Genomic DNA, 17,350 nt, shown 5'->3' with positions numbered 1-17,350 from the left:
TAGATTTGTCACAATTTTAAACAACTTCAGCAACAAAGGCAACTTTCTTGAACCAGACAACTAAAACACATTTTTCTACAATCAGTCGTCAAGTCCTGAATTCCATGATCGCATTCATCCCAGGAAGATTTTTTTCTTTAAATTCAAAATTCTGACCAATTTAAAAGCTCACAGCACCTGGTATTCCAAGTGAGTCTCCTGCACATGTACTAACCAGGCCCATGCCTGCTTGGCTTCCAAGATCTGACGAGATTGGGCACTCCCAGGCAGGTATGGCCGTGAGCTGGAGTCCACTATAGAAAACATAGTATATATAGATTTGTTACAATTTTAAACAACTTCAGCAACAAAGGCAACTTTCTTGAACCAGACAACTAAAACACATTTTTCTACAATCAGTCGTCAAGTCCTGAATTCCATGATCGCATTCATCCCAGGAAGATTTTTTTCTTTAAATTCAAAATTCTGACCAATTTAAAAGCTCACAGCACCTGGTATTCCAAGTGAGTCTCCTGCACACGTACTAACCAGGCCCGTGCCTGCTTGGCTTCCAAGATCTGATGAGATTGGGCACTCCCGGGCAGGTATGGCCGTGAGCTGGAGTACAGTATAGAAAACATGGTATATATAGATTTGTCACAATTTTAAACAACTTCAGCAACAAAGGCAACTTTCTTTAACCAGACAACTAAAGCACATTTTTCTACAATCAGTCGTCAAGTCCTGAATTCCATGATCGCATTCATCCCAGGTAGATTTTTTTTCTTTAAATCCAAAATTCTGACCAACTTAAAAGCCCACAGCACCTGGTATTCCAAGTGAGTCTCCTGCGCATGTACTGACCAGGCCCTCGCCTGCTTGGCTTCCAAGATCTGATGAGATTGGGCACTCCCGGGCAGGTATGGCCGTGAGCTGGAGCACAGTATAGAAAACATAGTATATATAGATTTGTCACAATTTTAAACAACTTCAGCAACAAAGGCAACTTTCTTTAACCAGACAACTAAAGCACATTTTTCTACAATCAGTTGTCAAGTCCTGAATTCCATGATCGCATTCATCCCAGGTAGATTTTTTTTCTTTAAATCCAAAATTCTGACCAATTTAAAAGCTCACAGCACCTGGTATTCCAAGTGAGTCTCCTGCACATGTACTAACCAGGCCCGTGCCTGCTTGGCTTCCAAGATCTGACGAGATTGGGCACTCCCAGGCAGGTATGGCCGTGAGCTGGAGTACAGTATAGAAAACATAGTATATATAGATTTGTCACAATTTTAAACAACTTCAGCAACAAAGGCAACTTTCTTTAACCAGACAACGAAAACACATTTTTCGACAATCAGTCGTCAAGTCCTGAATTCCATGATCGCATTCATCCCAGGTAGATTTTTTTTCTGTCAATTCAAAATTCTGACCAATTTAAAAGCTCACAGCACCCGGTATTCCAAGTGAGTCTCCTGCACATGTACTAACCAGGCCCGTGCCTGCTTGGCTTCCAAGATCTGACGAGATTGGGCACTCCCAGGCAGGTATGGCCGTGAGCTGGAGTACAGTATAGAAAACATAGTATATATAGATTTGTCACAATTTTAAACAACTTCAGCAACAAAGGCAACTTTCTTTAACCAGACAACGAAAACACATTTTTCGACAATCAGTCGTCAAGTCCTGAATTCCATGATCGCATTCATCCCAGGTAGATTTTTTTTCTGTCAATTCAAAATTCTGACCAATTTAAAAGCTCACAGCACCCGGTATTCCAAGTGAGTCTCCTGCACATGTACTAACCAGGCCCGTGCCTGCTTGGCTTCCAAGATCTGACGGATTGGGCACTCCCAGGCAGGTATGGCCGTGAGCTGGAGTACGGTATAGAAAACATAGTATATATAGATTTGTCACAATTTTAAAAAACTTCAGCAACAAAGGCAACTTTCTTGAACCAGACAACTAAAACACATTTTTCTACAATCAGTCGTCAAGTCCTGAATTCCATGATCGCATTCATCCCAGGAAGATTTTTTTCTTTAAATTCAAAATTCTGACCAATTTAAAAGCTCACAGCACCTGGTATTCCAAGTGAGTCTCCTGCACACGTACTAACCAGGCCCGTGCCTGCTTGGCTTCCAAGATCTGGTGAGATCGGGCACTCCCAGGCAGGTATGGCCGTGAGCTGGAGTACAGTATAGAAAACATAGTATATATAGATTTGTCACAATTTTAAACAACTTCAGCAACAAAGGCAACTTTCTTGAACCAGACAACTAAAACACATTTTTCTACAATCAGTCGTCAAGTCCTGAATTCCATGATCGCATTCATCCCAGGAAGATTTTTTTCTTTAAATTCAAAATTCTGACCAGTTTAAAAGCCCACAGCACGTGGTATTCCAAGTGAGTCTCCTGCACATGTACTAACCAGGCCCGTGCCTGCTTGGCTTCCAAGATCTGATGAGATTGGGCACTCCCGGGCAGGTATGGCCGTGAGCTGGAGTACAGTATAGAAAACATGGTATATATAGATTTGTCACAATTTTAAACAACTTCAGCAACAAAGGCAACTTTCTTTAACCAGACAACTAAAGCACATTTTTCTACAATCAGTCGTCAAGTCCTGAATTCCATGATCGCATTCATCCCAGGTAGATTTTTTTTCTTAAAATCCAAAATTCTGACCAATTTAAAAGCTCACGGCACCTGGTATTCCAAGTGAGTCCCCTGCACATGTACTGACCAGGCCCGTGCCTACTTGGCTTCCAAGATCTGATGAGATTGGGCACTCCCAGGCAGGTATGGCCGTGAGCTGGAGTGCAGTATAGAAAACATAGTATATATAGATTTGTCACAATTTTAAACAACTTCAGCAACAAAGGCAACTTTCTTTAACCAGACAACTAAAGCACATTTTTCTACAATCAGTCGTCAAGTCCTGAATTCCATGATCGCATTCATCCCAGGTAGATTTTTTTTCTTTAAATCAAAAATTCTGACCAATTTAAAAGCTCACAGCACCTGGTATTCCAAGTGAGTCTCCTGCACATGTACTGACCAGGCCCGTGCCAGCTTGGCTTCCAAGATCTGATGAGATTGGGCACTCCCAGGCAGGTATGGCCGTGAGCTGGAGTGCAGTATAGAAAACATAGTATATATAGATTTGTCACAATTTTAAACAACTTCAGCAACAAAGGCAACTTTCTTGAACCAGACAACTAAAACACATTTTTCTACAATCAGTCGTCAAGTCCTGAATTCCATGATCGCATTCATCCCAGGAAGATTTTTTTCTTTAAATTCAAAATTCTGACCAATTTAAAAGCTCACAGCACCTGGTATTCCAAGTGAGTCTCCCGCACACGTACTAACCAGGCCCGTGCCTGCTTGGCTTCCAAGATCTGATGAGATTGGGCACTCCCAGGCAGGTATGGCCGTGAGCTGGAGTACAGTATAGAAAACATAGTATATATAGATTTGTCACAATTTTAAACAACTTCAGCAACAAAGGCAACTTTCTTTAACCAGACAACGACAACACATTTTTATACAATCAGTCGTCAAGTCCTGAATTCCATGATCACATTCATCCCAGGTAGATTTTTTTTCTTTAAATTCAAAATTCTGACCAATTTAAAAGCTCACAGCACCTGGTATCCCAAGTGAGCCTCCTGCACATGTACTAACCAGGCCCACGCCTGCTCGGCTTCCAAGACCCGATGAGATTTGGCACTCCCAGGCAGGTATGGCCGTGAGCTAGAGCATGGCATAGAAAACATAGTATATATAGATTTGTCACAATTTTAAACAACTTCAGCAACAAAGGCAACTTTCTTGAACCAGACAACTAAAACACATTTTTCTACAATCAGTTGTCAAGTCCTGAATTCCATGATCGCATTCATCCCAGGAAGATTTTTTTCTTTAAATTCAAAATTCTGACCAGTTTAAAAGCTCACAGCACCTGGTATTCCAAGTGAGTCTCCTGCACATGTACTAACCAGGCCCGTGCCTGCTTGGCTTCCAAGATCTGATGAGATTGGGCACTCCCGGGCAGGTATGGCCGTGAGCTGGAGTACAGTATAGAAAACATGGTATATATAGATTTGTCACAATTTTAAAAAACTTCAGCAACAAAGGCAACTTTCTTTAACCAGACAACTAAAGCACATTTTTCTACAATCAGTCGTCAAGTCCTGAATTCCATGATCGCATTCATCCCAGGTAGATTTTTTTTCTTTAAATCCAAAATTCTGACCAATTTAAAAGCTCACGGCACCCGGTATTCCAAGTGAGTCCCCTGCACATGTACTGACCAGGCCCGTGCCTACTTGGCTTCCAAGATCCGATGAGATTGGGCACTCCCAGGCAGGTATGGCCGTGAGCTGGAGTACAGTATAGAAAACATAGTATATATAGATTTGTCACAATTTTAAACAACTTCAGCAACAAAGGCAACTTTCTTTAACCAGACAACTAAAGCACATTTTTCTACAATCAGTCGTCAAGTCCTGAATTCCATGATCGCATTCATCCCAGGTAGATTTTTTTTCTTTAAATCCAAAATTCTGACCAATTTAAAAGCTCACAGCACCTGGTATTCCAAGTGAGTCTCCTGCACATGTACTGACCAGGCCCGTGCCAGCTTGGCTTCCAAGATCTGATGAGATTGGGCACTCCCAGGCAGGTATGGCCGTGAGCTGGAGTGCAGTATAGAAAACATAGTATATATAGATTTGTCACAATTTTAAACAACTTCAGCAACAAAGGCAACTTTCTTGAACCAGACAACTAAAACACATTTTTCTACAATCAGTCGTCAAGTCCTGAATTCCATGATCGCATTCATCCCAGGAAGATTTTTTTCTTTAAATTCAAAATTCTGACCAATTTAAAAGCTCACAGCACCTGGTATTCCAAGTGAGTCTCCTGCACACGTACTAACCAGGCCCGTGCCTGCTTGGCTTCCAAGATCTGATGAGATCGGGCACTCCCAGGCAGGTATGGCCGTGAGCTGGAGTACAGTATAGAAAACATAGTATATATAGATTTGTCACAATTTTAAACAACTTCAGCAACAAAGGCAACTTTCTTGAACCAGACAACTAAAACACATTTTTCTACAATCAGTCGTCAAGTCCTGAATTCCATGATCGCATTCATCCCAGGAAGATTTTTTTCTTTAAATTCAAAATTCTGACCAGTTTAAAAGCTCACAGCACCTGGTATTCCAAGTGAGTCTCCTGCACATGTACTAACCAGGCCCGTGCCTACTTGGCTTCCAAGATCTGATGAGATTGGGCACTCCCAGGCAGGTATGGCCGTGAGCTGGAGTACAGCATAGAAAACATAGTATATATAGATTTGTCACAATTTTAAACAACTTCAGCAACAAAGGCAACTTTCTTTAACCAGACAACGACAACACATTTTTATACAATCAGTCGTCAAGTCCTGAATTCCATGATCACATTCATCCCAGGTAGATTTTTTTTCTTTGAATTCAAAATTCTGACCAATTTAAAAGCTCACAGCACCTGGAATCCCAAGTGAGTCTCCTGCACATGTACTAACCAGGCCCATGCCTGCTTGGCTTCCAAGATCTGATGAGATTGGGCCCTCCCAGGCAGGTATGGCCGTGAGCTAGAGCATGGCATAGAAAACATAGTATATATAGATTTGTCACAATTTTAAACAACTTCAGCAACAAAGGCAACTTTCTTTAACCAGACAACTAAAACACATTTTTCTACAATCAGTCGTCAAGTCCTGAATTCCATGATCGCATTCATCCCAGGTAAAAAAGAATTCTGTCAATTCAAAATTCTGACCAATTTAAAAGCTCACAGCACCTGGTATTCCAAGTGAGTCTCCTGCACATGTACTAACCAGGCCCGTGCCTGCTTGGCTTCCAAGATCTGACGAGATTGGGCACTCCCAGGCAGGTATGGCCGTGAGCTGGAGTACAGTATAGAAAACATAGTATATATAGATTTGTCACAATTTTAAACAACTTCAGCAACAAAGGCAACTTTCTTTAACCAGACAACTAAAGCACATTTTTCTACAATCAGTCGTCAAGTCCTGAATTCCATGATCGCGTTCATCCCAGGTAGATTTTTTTTCTTTAAATCCAAAATTCTGACCAATTTAAAAGCCCACAGCACCTGGTATTCCAAGTGAGTCTCCTGCACATGTACTGACCAGGCCCTTGCCTGCTTGGCTTCCAAGATCTGATGAGATTGGGCACTCCCAGGCAGGTATGGCCGTGAGCTGGAGTACAGTATAGAAAACATAGTATATATAGATTTGTCACAATTTTAAACAACTTCAGCAACAAAGGCAACTTTCTTTAACCAGACAACTAAAGCACATTTTTCTACAATCAGTCGTCAAGTCCTGAATTCCATGATCGCATTCATCCCAGGTAGATTTCTTTTCTTTAAATCCAAAATTCTGACCAATTTAAAAGCTCACAGCACCTGGTATTCCAAGTGAGTCTCCTGCACATGTACTGACCAGGCCCGCACCTGCTTGGCTTCCAAGGTCTGGTGAGATCGGGCACTCCCAGGCAAGTATGGCCGCGAGCTGGAGTACGGTATAGAAAACATAGTATATATAGATTTCTCACAATTTTAAACAACTTCAGCAACAGAGGCAACTTTCTTTAACCAGACAACTACAACACATTTTTATACAATCAGTCGTCAAGTCCTGAATTCCATGATCGCATTCATCCCAGGTAGATTTTTTTTCTTTAAATTCAAAATTCTGACCAATTTAAAAGCTCACAGCACCTGGTATTCCAAGTGAGTCTCCTGCACATGTACTAACCAGGCCCGTGCCTGCTTGGCTTCCAAGATCTGACGAGATTGGGCACTCCCAAGCAGGTACGGCCGTGAACTGGAACACAGTATAGAAAACATAGTATATATAGATTTGTCACAATTTTAAACAACTTCAGCAACAAAGGCAACTTTCTTTAACCAGACAACTAAAACACATTTTTCTACAATCAGTCGTCAAGTCCTGAATTCCATGATCGCATTCATCCCAGGTAAAAAAAAATTCTGTCAATTCAAAATCCTGACCAATTTAAAAGCTCACAGCACCTGGTATTCCAAGTGAGTCTCCTGCACATGTACTAACCAGGCCCGTGCCTGCTTGGCTTCCAAGATCTGATGAGATTGGGCACTCCCAGGCAGGTATGGCCGTGAGCTGGGGTACGGTATAGAAAACATAGTATATATAGATTTGTCACAATTTTAAACAACTTCAGCAACAAAGGCATCTTTCTTTAACCAGACAACTACAACACATTTTTCTACAATCAGTCGTCAAGTCCTGAATTCCATGATCGCATTCATCCCAGGAAGATTTTTTTCTTTAAATTCAAAATTCTGACCAATTTAAAAGCTCACAGCACCTGGCATTCCAAGTGAGTCTCCTGCACATGTACTGACCAGGCCCGTGCCTACTTGGCTTCCAAGATCTGATGAGATTGGGCACTCCCAGGCAGGTATGGCCGTGCTGGAGTGCAGTATAGAAAACATAGTATATATAGATTTGTCACAATTTTAAACAACTTCAGCAACAAAGGCAACTTTCTTTAACCAGACAACGACAACACATTTTTATACAATCAGTCGTCAAGTCCTGAATTCCATGATCACATTCATCCCAGGTAGATTTTTTTTTTTTAAATTCAAAATTCTGACCAATTTGAAAGCTCACAGCACCTGGTATCCCAAGTGAGTCTCCTGCACATGTACTAACCAGGCCCACGCCTGCTCGGCTTCCAAGATCTGATGAGATTTGGCACTCCCAGGCAGGTATGGCCGTGAGCTAGAGCACGGCATAGAAAACATAGTATATATAGATTTGTCACAATTTTAAACAACTTCAGCAACAAAGGCAACTTTCTTGAACCAGACAACTAAAACACATTTTTCTACAATCAGTCGTCAAGTCCTGAATTCCATGATCGCATTCATCCCAGGAAGATTTTTTTCTTTAAATTCAAAATTCTGACCAGTTTAAAAGCTCACAGCACCTGGTATTCCAAGTGAGTCTCCTGCACATGTACTAACCAGGCCCGTGCCTGCTTGGCTTCCAAGATCTGATGAGATTGGGCACTCCCGGGCAGGTATGGCCGTGAGCTGGAGTACAGTATAGAAAACATGGTATATATAGATTTGTCACAATTTTAAACAACTTCAGCAACAAAGGCAACTTTCTTTAACCAGACAACTAAAGCACATTTTTCTACAATCAGTCGTCAAGTCCTGAATTCCATGATCGCATTCATCCCAGGTAGATTTTTTTTCTTTAAATCCAAAATTCTGACCAATTTAAAAGCTCACAGCACCTGGTATTCCAAGTGAGTCCCCTGCACATGTACTGACCAGGCCCGTGCCTACTTGGCTTCCAAGATCTGATGAGATTGGGCACTCCCAGGCAGGTATGGCCGTGAGCTGGAGTACAGTATAGAAAACATAGTATATATAGATTTGTCACAATTTTAAACAACTTCAGCAACAAAGGCAACTTTCTTTAACCAGACAACTAAAGCACATTTTTCTACAATCAGTCGTCAAGTCCTGAATTCCATGATCGCATTCATCCCAGGTAGATTTTTTTTCTTTAAATCCAAAATTCTGACCAATTTAAAAGCTCACAGCACCTGGTATTCCAAGTGAGTCTCCTGCACATGTACTGACCAGGCCCGTGCCAGCTTGGCTTCCAAGATCTGATGAGATTGGGCACTCCCAGGCAGGTATGGCCGTGAGCTGGAGTGCAGTATAGAAAACATAGTATATATAGATTTGTCACAATTTTAAACAACTTCAGCAACAAAGGCAACTTTCTTGAACCAGACAACTAAAACACATTTTTCTACAATCAGTCGTCAAGTCCTGAATTCCATGATCGCATTCATCCCAGGAAGATTTTTTTCTTTAAATTCAAAATTCTGACCAATTTAAAAGCTCACAGCACCTGGTATTCCAAGTGAGTCTCCTGCACACGTACTAACCAGGCCCGTGCCTGCTTGGCTTCCAAGATCTGATGAGATCGGGCACTCCCAGGCAGGTATGGCCGTGAGCTGGAGTACAGTATAGAAAACATAGTATATATAGATTTGTCACAATTTTAAACAACTTCAGCAACAAAGGCAACTTTCTTGAACCAGACAACTAAAACACATTTTTCTACAATCAGTCGTCAAGTCCTGAATTCCATGATCGCATTCATCCCAGGAAGATTTTTTTCTTTAAATTCAAAATTCTGACCAGTTTAAAAGCTCACAGCACCTGGTATTCCAAGTGAGTCTCCTGCACATGTACTAACCAGGCCCGTGCCTACTTGGCTTCCAAGATCTGATGAGATTGGGCACTCCCAGGCAGGTATGGCCGTGAGCTGGAGTACAGCATAGAAAACATAGTATATATAGATTTGTCACAATTTTAAACAACTTCAGCAACAAAGGCAACTTTCTTTAACCAGACAACGACAACACATTTTTATACAATCAGTCGTCAAGTCCTGAATTCCATGATCACATTCATCCCAGGTAGATTTTTTTTCTTTGAATTCAAAATTCTGACCAATTTAAAAGCTCACAGCACCTGGAATCCCAAGTGAGTCTCCTGCACATGTACTAACCAGGCCCATGCCTGCTTGGCTTCCAAGATCTGATGAGATTGGGCACTCCCAGGCAGGTATGGCCGTGAGCTAGAGCATGGCATAGAAAACATAGTATATATAGATTTGTCACAATTTTAAACAACTTCAGCAACAAAGGCAACTTTCTTTAACCAGACAACTAAAACACATTTTTCTACAATCAGTCGTCAAGTCCTGAATTCCATGATCGCATTCATCCCAGGTAAAAAAAAATTCTGTCAATTCAAAATTCTGACCAATTTAAAAGCTCACAGCACCTGGTATTCCAAGTGAGTCTCCTGCACATGTACTAACCAGGCCCGTGCCTGCTTGGCTTCCAAGATCTGACGAGATTGGGCACTCCCAGGCAGGTATGGCCGTGAGCTGGAGTACAGTATAGAAAACATAGTATATATAGATTTGTCACAATTTTAAACAACTTCAGCAACAAAGGCAACTTTCTTTAACCAGACAACTAAAACACATTTTTCTACAATCAGTCGTCAAGTCCTGAATTCCATGATCGCATTCATCCCAGGTAAAAAAAAATTCTGTCAATTCAAAATTCTGACCAATTTAAAAGCTCACAGCACCTGGTATTCCAAGTGAGTCTCCTGCACATGTACTAACCAGGCCCGTGCCTGCTTGGCTTCCAAGATCTGACGAGATTGGGCACTCCCAGGCAGGTATGGCCGTGAGCTGGAGTACAGTATAGAAAACATAGTATATATAGATTTGTCACAATTTTAAACAACTTCAGCAACAAAGGCAACTTTCTTTAACCAGACAACTAAAGCACATTTTTCTACAATCAGTCGTCAAGTCCTGAATTCCATGATCGCGTTCATCCCAGGTAGATTTTTTTTCTTTAAATCCAAAATTCTGACCAATTTAAAAGCCCACAGCACCTGGTATTCCAAGTGAGTCTCCTGCACATGTACTGACCAGGCCCTTGCCTGCTTGGCTTCCAAGATCTGATGAGATTGGGCACTCCCAGGCAGGTATGGCCGTGAGCTGGAGTACAGTATAGAAAACATAGTATATATAGATTTGTCACAATTTTAAACAACTTCAGCAACAAAGGCAACTTTCTTTAACCAGACAACTAAAGCACATTTTTCTACAATCAGTCGTCAAGTCCTGAATTCCATGATCGCATTCATCCCAGGTAGATTTTTTTTCTTTAAATCCAAAATTCTGACCAATTTAAAAGCTCACAGCACCTGGTATTCCAAGTGAGTCTCCTGCACATGTACTGACCAGGCCCGCGCCTGCTTGGCTTCCAAGGTCTGGTGAGATTGGGCACTCCCAGGCAAGTATGGCCGCGAGCTGGAGTACGGTATAGAAAACATAGTATATATAGATTTCTCACAATTTTAAACAACTTCAGCAACAAAGGCAACTTTCTTTAACCAGACAACTACAACACATTTTTATACAATCAGTCGTCAAGTCCTGAATTCCATGATCGCATTCATCCCAGGTAGATTTTCTTTCTTTAAATTCAAAATTCTGACCAATTTAAAAGCTCACAGCACCTGGTATTCCAAGTGAGTCTCCTGCACATGTACTAACCAGGCCCGTGCCTGCTTGGCTTCCAAGATCTGATGAGATTGGGCACTCCCAGGCAGGTATGGCCGTGAGCTGGGGTACGGTATAGAAAACATAGTATATATAGATTTGTCACAATTTTAAACAACTTCAGCAACAAAGGCATCTTTCTTTAACCAGACAACTACAACACATTTTTCTACAATCAGTCGTCAAGTCCTGAATTCCATGATCGCATTCATCCCAGGAAGATTTTTTTCTTTAAATTCAAAATTCTGACCAATTTAAAAGCTCACAGCACCTGGCATTCCAAGTGAGTCTCCTGCACATGTACTGACCAGGCCCTCGCCCGCTTGGCCTCCAAGATCTGATGAGATTGGGCACTCCCAGGCAGGTATGGCCGTGAGCTGGAGTACAGTATAGAAAACATAGTATATATAGATTTGTCACAATTTTAAACAACTTCAGCAACAAAGGCAACTTTCTTTAACCAGACAACAAAAGCACATTTTTCTACAATCAGTCGTCAAGTCCTGAATTCCATGATCAGATTCATCCCAGGTAGATTTTTTTTCTTTAAATTCAAAATTCTGACCAATTTAAAAGCTCACAGCACCTGGTATCCCAAGTGAGTCTCCTGCACATGTACTAACCAACCCCATGCCTGCTCGGCTTCCAAGATCTGAAGAGATTGGGCACTCCCAGGCAGGTATGGCCGTGAGCTAGAGCACCGCATAGAAAACATAGTATATATAGATTTGTCACAATTTTAAACAACTTCAGCAACAAAGGCAACTTTCTTTAACCAGACAACGACAACACATTTTTATACAATCAGTCGTCAAGTCCTGAATTCCATGATCGCATTCATCCCAGGAAGATTTTTTTCTTTAAATTCAAAATTCTGACCAATTTAAAAGCCCACAGCACCTGGTATTCCGAGTGAGTCTCCCGCACATGTACTAACCAGGCCCGTGCCTGCTTGGCTTCCAAGATCTGATGAGATTGGGCACTCCAGGGCAGGTATGGCCGTGAGCTGGAGCACAGTATAGAAAACATAGTATATATAGATTTGTCACAATTTTAAACAACTTCAGCAACAAAGGCAACTTTCTTTAACCAGACAACTAAAGCACATTTTTCTACAATCAGTCGTCAAGTCCTGAATTCCATGATCGCATTCATCCCAGGTAGATTTTTTTTCTTTAAATCCAAAATTCTGACCAATTTAAAAGCTCACAGCACCTGGTATTCCAAGTGAGTCTCCTGCACATGTACTGACCAGGCCCACACCTGCCTGGCTTCCAAGGTCTGATGAGATTGGGCACTCCCAGGCAGGTATGGCCGCGAGCTGGAGTACGGTACAGAAAACATAGTATATATAGATTTGTCACAATTTTAAACAACTTCAGCAACAAAGGCAACAAAGGCAACTTTCTTTAACCAGACAACTACAACACATTTTTATACAATCAGTCGTCAAGTCCTGAATTCCATGATCGCATTCATCCCAGGTAGATTTTTTTTCTGTCAATTCAAAATTCTGACCAATTTAAAAGCTCACAGCACCTGGTATTCCAAGTGAGTCTCCTGCACATGTACTAACCAGGCCCGTGCCTGCTTGGCTTCCAAGATCTGACGAGATTGGGCACTCCCAGGCAGGTATGGCCGTGAGCTGGAGCACAGCATAGAAAACATAGTATATATAGATTTGTCACAATTTTAAACAACTTCAGCAACAAAGGCAACTTTCTTTAACCAGACAACGACAACACATTTTTATACAATCAGTCGTCAAGTCCTGAATTCCATGATCGCATTCATCCCAGGAAGATTTTTTTCTTTAAATTCAAAATTCTGACCAATTTAAAAGCTCACAGCACCTGGTATTCCGAGTGAGTCTCCCGCACATGTACTAACCAGGCCCGTGCCTGCTTGGCTTCCAAGATCTGATGAGATTGGGCACTCCCGGGCAGGTATGGCCGTGAGCTGGAGCACAGTATAGAAAACATAGTATATATAGATTTGTCACAATTTTAAACAACTTCAGCAACAAAGGCAACTTTCTTTAACCAGACAACTCAAGCACATTTTTCTACAATCAGTCGTCAAGTCCTGAATTCCATGATCGCATTCATCCCAGGTAGATTTTTTTTCTTTAAATCCAAAATTCTGACCAATTTAAAAGCTCACAGCACCTGGTATTCCAAGTGAGTCTCCTGCACATGTACTGACCAGGCCCGCACCTGCTTGGCTTCCAAGGTCTGATGAGATTGGGCACTCCCAGGCAGGTATGGCCGCGAGCTGGAGTATGGTACAGAAAACATAGTATATATAGATTTGTCACAATTTTAAACAACTTCAGCAAAAAAGGCAACTTTCTTTAACCAGACAGCTACAACACATTTTTATACAATCAGTCGTCAAGTCCTGAATTCCATGATCGCATTCATCCCAGGTAGATTTTTTTTCTGTCAATTCAAAATTCTGACCAATTTAAAAGCTCACAGCACCTGGTATTCCAAGTGAGTCTCCTGCACATGTACTAACCAGGCCCGTGCCTGCTTGGCTTCCAAGATCTGACGAGATTGGGCACTCCCAGGCAGGTATGGCCGTGAGCTGGAGTACAGTATAGAAAACATAGTATATATAGATTTGTCACAATTTTAAACAACTTCAGCAACAAAGGCAACTTTCTTTAACCAGACAACGACAACACATTTTTATACAATCAGTCGTCAAGTCCTGAATTCCATGATCGCATTCATCCCAGGAAGATTTTTTTCTTTAAATTCAAAATTCTGACCAATTTAAAAGCTCACAGCACCTGGTATTCCGAGTGAGTCTCCTGCACATGTACTAACCAGGCCCGTGCCTGCTTGGCTTCCAAGATCTGACGAGATTGGGCACTCCCGGGCAGGTATGGCCGTGAGCCGGAGCACAGTATAGAAAACATAGTATATATAGATTTGTCACAATTTTAAACAACTTCAGCAACAAAGGCAACTTTCTTGAACCAGACAACTAAAGCACATTTTTCTACAATCAGTCGTCAAGTCCTGAATTCCATGATCGCATTCATCCCAGGTAGATTTTTTTTCTTTAAATCCAAAATTCTGACCAATTTAAAAGCTCACAGCACCTGGTATTCCAAGTGAGTCTCCTGCACATGTACTGACCAGGCCCACACCTGCCTGGCTTCCAAGGTCTGATGAGATTGGGCACTCCCAGGCAGGTATGGCCGCGAGCTGGAGTACGGTACAGAAAACATAGTATATATAGATTTGTCACAATTTTAAACAACTTCAGCAACAAAGGCAACAAAGGCAACAAAGGCAACTTTCTTTAACCAGACAACTACAACACATTTTTATACAATCAGTCGTCAAGTCCTGAATTCCATGATCGCATTCATCCCAGGTAGATTTTTTTTCTGTCAATTCAAAATTCTGACCAATTTAAAAGCTCACAGCACCTGGTATTCCAAGTGAGTCTCCTGCACATGTACTAACCAGGCCCGTGCCTGCTTGGCTTCCAAGATCTGACGAGATTGGGCACTCCCAGGCAGGTATGGCCGTGAGCCGGAGCACAGTATAGAAAACATAGTATATATAGATTTGTCACAATTTTAAACAACTTCAGCAACAAAGGCAACTTTCTTTAACCAGACAACGACAACACATTTTTATACAATCAGTCGTCAAGTCCTGAATTCCATGATCGCATTCATCCCAGGAAGATTTTTTTCTTTAAATTCAAAATTCTGACCAATTTAAAAGCTCACAGCACCTGGTATTCCGAGTGAGTCTCCCGCACATGTACTAACCAGGCCCGTGCCTGCTTGGCTTCCAAGATCTGATGAGATTGGGCACTCCCGGGCAGGTATGGCCGTGAGCTGGAGCACAGTATAGAAAACATAGTATATATAGATTTGTCACAATTTTAAACAACTTCAGCAACAAAGGCAACTTTCTTTAACCAGACAACTCAAGCACATTTTTCTACAATCAGTCGTCAAGTCCTGAATTCCATGATCGCATTCATCCCAGGTAGATTTTTTTTCTTTAAATCCAAAATTCTGACCAATTTAAAAGCTCACAGCACCTGGTATTCCAAGTGAGTCTCCTGCACATGTACTGACCAGGCCCGCACCTGCTTGGCTTCCAAGGTCTGATGAGATTGGGCACTCCCAGGCAGGTATGGCCGCGAGCTGGAGTACAGTATAGAAAACATAGTATATATAGATTTGTCACAATTTTAAACAACTTCAGCAAAAAAGGCAACTTTCTTTAACCAGACAGCTACAACACATTTTTATACAATCAGTCGTCAAGTCCTGAATTCCATGATCGCATTCATCCCAGGTAGATTTTTTTTCTGTCAATTCAAAATTCTGACCAATTTAAAAGCTCACAGCACCTGGTATTCCAAGTGAGTCTCCTGCACATGTACTAACCAGGCCCGTGCCTGCTTGGCTTCCAAGATCTGACGAGATTGGGCACTCCCAGGCAGGTATGGCCGTGAGCTGGAGTACGGTATAGAAAACATAGTATATATAGATTTGTCACAATTTTAAACAACTTCAGCAACAAAGGCAACTTTCTTTAACCAGACAACGACAACACATTTTTATACAATCAGTCGTCAAGTCCTGAATTCCATGATCGCATTCATCCCAGGAAGATTTTTTTCTTTAAATTCAAAATTCTGACCAATTTAAAAGCTCACAGCACCTGGTATTCCGAGTGAGTCTCCTGCACATGTACTAACCAGGCCCGTGCCTGCTTGGCTTCCAAGATCTGACGAGATTGGGCACTCCCGGGCAGGTATGGCCGTGAGCCGGAGCACAGTATAGAAAACATAGTATATATAGATTTGTCACAATTTTAAACAACTTCAGCAACAAAGGCAACTTTCTTTAACCAGACAACTAAAGCACATTTTTCTACAATCAGTCGTCAAGTCCTGAATTCCATGATCGCATTCATCCCAGGAAGATTTTTTTCTTTAAATTCAAAATTCTGACCAATTTAAAAGCTCACAGCACCTGGCATTCCAAGTGAGTTTCCTGCACATGTACTGACCAGGCCCTCGCCCGCTTGGCTTCCAAGATCTGATGAGATTGGGCACTCCCAGGCAGGTATGGCCGTGAGCTGGAGTACAGTATAGAAAACATAGTATATATAGATTTGTCACAATTTTAAACAACTTCAGCAACTTCAGCAACTTTCTTTAACCAGACAACGAAAGCACATTTTTCTACAATCAGTCGTCAAGTCCTGAATTCCATGATCAGATTCATCCCAGGTAGATTTTTTTTCTTTAAATTCAAAATTCTGACCAATTTAAAAGCTCACGGCACCTGGTATCCCAAGCAAGCCTCCTGCACATGTACTAACCAGGCCCATGCCTGCTCGGCTTCCAAGATCTGATGAGATTGGGCACTCCCAGGCAGGTATGGCCGTGAGCTGGAGTACGGTATAGAAAACATAGTATATATAGATTTGTCACAATTTTAAACAACTTCAGCAACAAAGGCAACTTTCTTTAACCAGACAACGACAACACATTTTTATACAATCAGTCGTCAAGTCCTGAATTCCATGATCGCATTCATCCCAGGAAGATTTTTTTCTTTAAATTCAAAATTCTGACCAATTTAAAAGCTCACAGCACCTGGTATTCCGAGTGAGTCTCCCGCACATGTACTAACCAGGCCCGTGCCTGCTTGGCTTCCAAGATCTGATGAGATTGGGCACTCCCGGGCAGGTATGGCCGTGAGCTGGAGCACAGTATAGAAAACATAGTATATATAGATTTGTCACAATTTTAAACAACTTCAGCAACAAAGGCAACTTTCTTTAACCAGACAACTCAAGCACATTTTTCTACAATCAGTCGTCAAGTCCTGAATTCCATGATCGCATTCATCCCAGGTAGATTTTTTTTCTTTAAATCCAAAATTCTGACCAATTTAAAAGCTCACAGCACCTGGTATTCCAAGTGAGTCTCCTGCACATGTACTGACCAGGCCCGCACCTGCTTGGCTTCCAAGGTCTGATGAGATTGGGCACTCCCAGGCAGGTATGGCCGCGAGCTGGAGTACGGTACAGAAAACATAGTATATATAGATTTGTCACAATTTTAAA

The 17,350-nt window shown here is 41.7% G+C and overlaps 53 pseudogenes; all 53 read right to left on the bottom strand.

Moving 5' to 3' along the window:
* Nucleotides 1-165: 165 nt before the first annotated feature.
* Nucleotides 166-284, bottom strand: LOC137896622 (5S ribosomal RNA; annotated as a pseudogene).
* Nucleotides 285-479: 195 nt separating this feature from the next.
* Nucleotides 480-598, bottom strand: LOC137897833 (5S ribosomal RNA; annotated as a pseudogene).
* Nucleotides 599-794: 196 nt separating this feature from the next.
* Nucleotides 795-913, bottom strand: LOC137896821 (5S ribosomal RNA; annotated as a pseudogene).
* A 196-nt stretch (nt 914-1,109) lies between these two features.
* On the bottom strand, nt 1,110-1,228 carry LOC137897441 (5S ribosomal RNA; annotated as a pseudogene).
* Nucleotides 1,229-1,424: 196 nt separating this feature from the next.
* LOC137897667 (5S ribosomal RNA) lies at nt 1,425-1,543 on the bottom strand (annotated as a pseudogene).
* Nucleotides 1,544-1,739: 196 nt separating this feature from the next.
* On the bottom strand, nt 1,740-1,857 carry LOC137897067 (5S ribosomal RNA; annotated as a pseudogene).
* A 195-nt stretch (nt 1,858-2,052) lies between these two features.
* Nucleotides 2,053-2,171, bottom strand: LOC137896528 (5S ribosomal RNA; annotated as a pseudogene).
* Nucleotides 2,172-2,366: 195 nt separating this feature from the next.
* LOC137897155 (5S ribosomal RNA) lies at nt 2,367-2,485 on the bottom strand (annotated as a pseudogene).
* A 196-nt stretch (nt 2,486-2,681) lies between these two features.
* On the bottom strand, nt 2,682-2,800 carry LOC137896431 (5S ribosomal RNA; annotated as a pseudogene).
* Nucleotides 2,801-2,996: 196 nt separating this feature from the next.
* Nucleotides 2,997-3,115, bottom strand: LOC137896523 (5S ribosomal RNA; annotated as a pseudogene).
* A 195-nt stretch (nt 3,116-3,310) lies between these two features.
* On the bottom strand, nt 3,311-3,429 carry LOC137896942 (5S ribosomal RNA; annotated as a pseudogene).
* A 510-nt stretch (nt 3,430-3,939) lies between these two features.
* LOC137897853 (5S ribosomal RNA) lies at nt 3,940-4,058 on the bottom strand (annotated as a pseudogene).
* A 196-nt stretch (nt 4,059-4,254) lies between these two features.
* Nucleotides 4,255-4,373, bottom strand: LOC137896864 (5S ribosomal RNA; annotated as a pseudogene).
* Nucleotides 4,374-4,569: 196 nt separating this feature from the next.
* Nucleotides 4,570-4,688, bottom strand: LOC137896522 (5S ribosomal RNA; annotated as a pseudogene).
* A 195-nt stretch (nt 4,689-4,883) lies between these two features.
* LOC137897025 (5S ribosomal RNA) lies at nt 4,884-5,002 on the bottom strand (annotated as a pseudogene).
* Nucleotides 5,003-5,197: 195 nt separating this feature from the next.
* Nucleotides 5,198-5,316, bottom strand: LOC137897767 (5S ribosomal RNA; annotated as a pseudogene).
* A 196-nt stretch (nt 5,317-5,512) lies between these two features.
* On the bottom strand, nt 5,513-5,631 carry LOC137896811 (5S ribosomal RNA; annotated as a pseudogene).
* Nucleotides 5,632-5,827: 196 nt separating this feature from the next.
* Nucleotides 5,828-5,946, bottom strand: LOC137897430 (5S ribosomal RNA; annotated as a pseudogene).
* Nucleotides 5,947-6,142: 196 nt separating this feature from the next.
* Nucleotides 6,143-6,261, bottom strand: LOC137897790 (5S ribosomal RNA; annotated as a pseudogene).
* A 196-nt stretch (nt 6,262-6,457) lies between these two features.
* Nucleotides 6,458-6,576, bottom strand: LOC137897463 (5S ribosomal RNA; annotated as a pseudogene).
* Nucleotides 6,577-6,772: 196 nt separating this feature from the next.
* Nucleotides 6,773-6,891, bottom strand: LOC137896873 (5S ribosomal RNA; annotated as a pseudogene).
* Nucleotides 6,892-7,087: 196 nt separating this feature from the next.
* On the bottom strand, nt 7,088-7,206 carry LOC137896301 (5S ribosomal RNA; annotated as a pseudogene).
* A 195-nt stretch (nt 7,207-7,401) lies between these two features.
* On the bottom strand, nt 7,402-7,520 carry LOC137897470 (5S ribosomal RNA; annotated as a pseudogene).
* Nucleotides 7,521-7,714: 194 nt separating this feature from the next.
* Nucleotides 7,715-7,833, bottom strand: LOC137897324 (5S ribosomal RNA; annotated as a pseudogene).
* Nucleotides 7,834-8,028: 195 nt separating this feature from the next.
* LOC137897852 (5S ribosomal RNA) lies at nt 8,029-8,147 on the bottom strand (annotated as a pseudogene).
* Nucleotides 8,148-8,343: 196 nt separating this feature from the next.
* Nucleotides 8,344-8,462, bottom strand: LOC137896555 (5S ribosomal RNA; annotated as a pseudogene).
* A 196-nt stretch (nt 8,463-8,658) lies between these two features.
* LOC137896521 (5S ribosomal RNA) lies at nt 8,659-8,777 on the bottom strand (annotated as a pseudogene).
* A 195-nt stretch (nt 8,778-8,972) lies between these two features.
* Nucleotides 8,973-9,091, bottom strand: LOC137897013 (5S ribosomal RNA; annotated as a pseudogene).
* A 195-nt stretch (nt 9,092-9,286) lies between these two features.
* LOC137897766 (5S ribosomal RNA) lies at nt 9,287-9,405 on the bottom strand (annotated as a pseudogene).
* Nucleotides 9,406-9,601: 196 nt separating this feature from the next.
* LOC137896291 (5S ribosomal RNA) lies at nt 9,602-9,720 on the bottom strand (annotated as a pseudogene).
* Nucleotides 9,721-9,916: 196 nt separating this feature from the next.
* On the bottom strand, nt 9,917-10,035 carry LOC137897418 (5S ribosomal RNA; annotated as a pseudogene).
* Nucleotides 10,036-10,231: 196 nt separating this feature from the next.
* Nucleotides 10,232-10,350, bottom strand: LOC137897406 (5S ribosomal RNA; annotated as a pseudogene).
* Nucleotides 10,351-10,546: 196 nt separating this feature from the next.
* LOC137897789 (5S ribosomal RNA) lies at nt 10,547-10,665 on the bottom strand (annotated as a pseudogene).
* Nucleotides 10,666-10,861: 196 nt separating this feature from the next.
* LOC137897267 (5S ribosomal RNA) lies at nt 10,862-10,980 on the bottom strand (annotated as a pseudogene).
* A 196-nt stretch (nt 10,981-11,176) lies between these two features.
* On the bottom strand, nt 11,177-11,295 carry LOC137896289 (5S ribosomal RNA; annotated as a pseudogene).
* A 195-nt stretch (nt 11,296-11,490) lies between these two features.
* LOC137897004 (5S ribosomal RNA) lies at nt 11,491-11,609 on the bottom strand (annotated as a pseudogene).
* Nucleotides 11,610-12,119: 510 nt separating this feature from the next.
* On the bottom strand, nt 12,120-12,238 carry LOC137896984 (5S ribosomal RNA; annotated as a pseudogene).
* Nucleotides 12,239-12,434: 196 nt separating this feature from the next.
* Nucleotides 12,435-12,553, bottom strand: LOC137897304 (5S ribosomal RNA; annotated as a pseudogene).
* A 205-nt stretch (nt 12,554-12,758) lies between these two features.
* LOC137897394 (5S ribosomal RNA) lies at nt 12,759-12,877 on the bottom strand (annotated as a pseudogene).
* A 195-nt stretch (nt 12,878-13,072) lies between these two features.
* Nucleotides 13,073-13,191, bottom strand: LOC137896487 (5S ribosomal RNA; annotated as a pseudogene).
* Nucleotides 13,192-13,387: 196 nt separating this feature from the next.
* LOC137897029 (5S ribosomal RNA) lies at nt 13,388-13,506 on the bottom strand (annotated as a pseudogene).
* A 196-nt stretch (nt 13,507-13,702) lies between these two features.
* On the bottom strand, nt 13,703-13,821 carry LOC137897382 (5S ribosomal RNA; annotated as a pseudogene).
* A 195-nt stretch (nt 13,822-14,016) lies between these two features.
* Nucleotides 14,017-14,135, bottom strand: LOC137896496 (5S ribosomal RNA; annotated as a pseudogene).
* A 196-nt stretch (nt 14,136-14,331) lies between these two features.
* On the bottom strand, nt 14,332-14,450 carry LOC137897303 (5S ribosomal RNA; annotated as a pseudogene).
* A 214-nt stretch (nt 14,451-14,664) lies between these two features.
* Nucleotides 14,665-14,783, bottom strand: LOC137897370 (5S ribosomal RNA; annotated as a pseudogene).
* A 195-nt stretch (nt 14,784-14,978) lies between these two features.
* LOC137896486 (5S ribosomal RNA) lies at nt 14,979-15,097 on the bottom strand (annotated as a pseudogene).
* A 196-nt stretch (nt 15,098-15,293) lies between these two features.
* On the bottom strand, nt 15,294-15,412 carry LOC137897028 (5S ribosomal RNA; annotated as a pseudogene).
* A 196-nt stretch (nt 15,413-15,608) lies between these two features.
* On the bottom strand, nt 15,609-15,727 carry LOC137897358 (5S ribosomal RNA; annotated as a pseudogene).
* Nucleotides 15,728-15,922: 195 nt separating this feature from the next.
* Nucleotides 15,923-16,041, bottom strand: LOC137896495 (5S ribosomal RNA; annotated as a pseudogene).
* A 195-nt stretch (nt 16,042-16,236) lies between these two features.
* Nucleotides 16,237-16,355, bottom strand: LOC137896796 (5S ribosomal RNA; annotated as a pseudogene).
* Nucleotides 16,356-16,551: 196 nt separating this feature from the next.
* On the bottom strand, nt 16,552-16,670 carry LOC137897138 (5S ribosomal RNA; annotated as a pseudogene).
* A 195-nt stretch (nt 16,671-16,865) lies between these two features.
* On the bottom strand, nt 16,866-16,984 carry LOC137896485 (5S ribosomal RNA; annotated as a pseudogene).
* A 196-nt stretch (nt 16,985-17,180) lies between these two features.
* On the bottom strand, nt 17,181-17,299 carry LOC137897027 (5S ribosomal RNA; annotated as a pseudogene).
* Between the last annotated feature and the right edge of the window lie 51 nt (nt 17,300-17,350).

Source organism: Brachionichthys hirsutus, chromosome 7, assembly GCF_040956055.1.
Source record: "Brachionichthys hirsutus isolate HB-005 chromosome 7, CSIRO-AGI_Bhir_v1, whole genome shotgun sequence".
In the NCBI taxonomy this organism is placed as follows: domain Eukaryota; kingdom Metazoa; phylum Chordata; class Actinopteri; order Lophiiformes; family Brachionichthyidae; genus Brachionichthys; species Brachionichthys hirsutus.
Note: the sequence above shows the minus strand (reverse complement) of the source record. Positions and strands in the feature narration are given on the sequence as shown.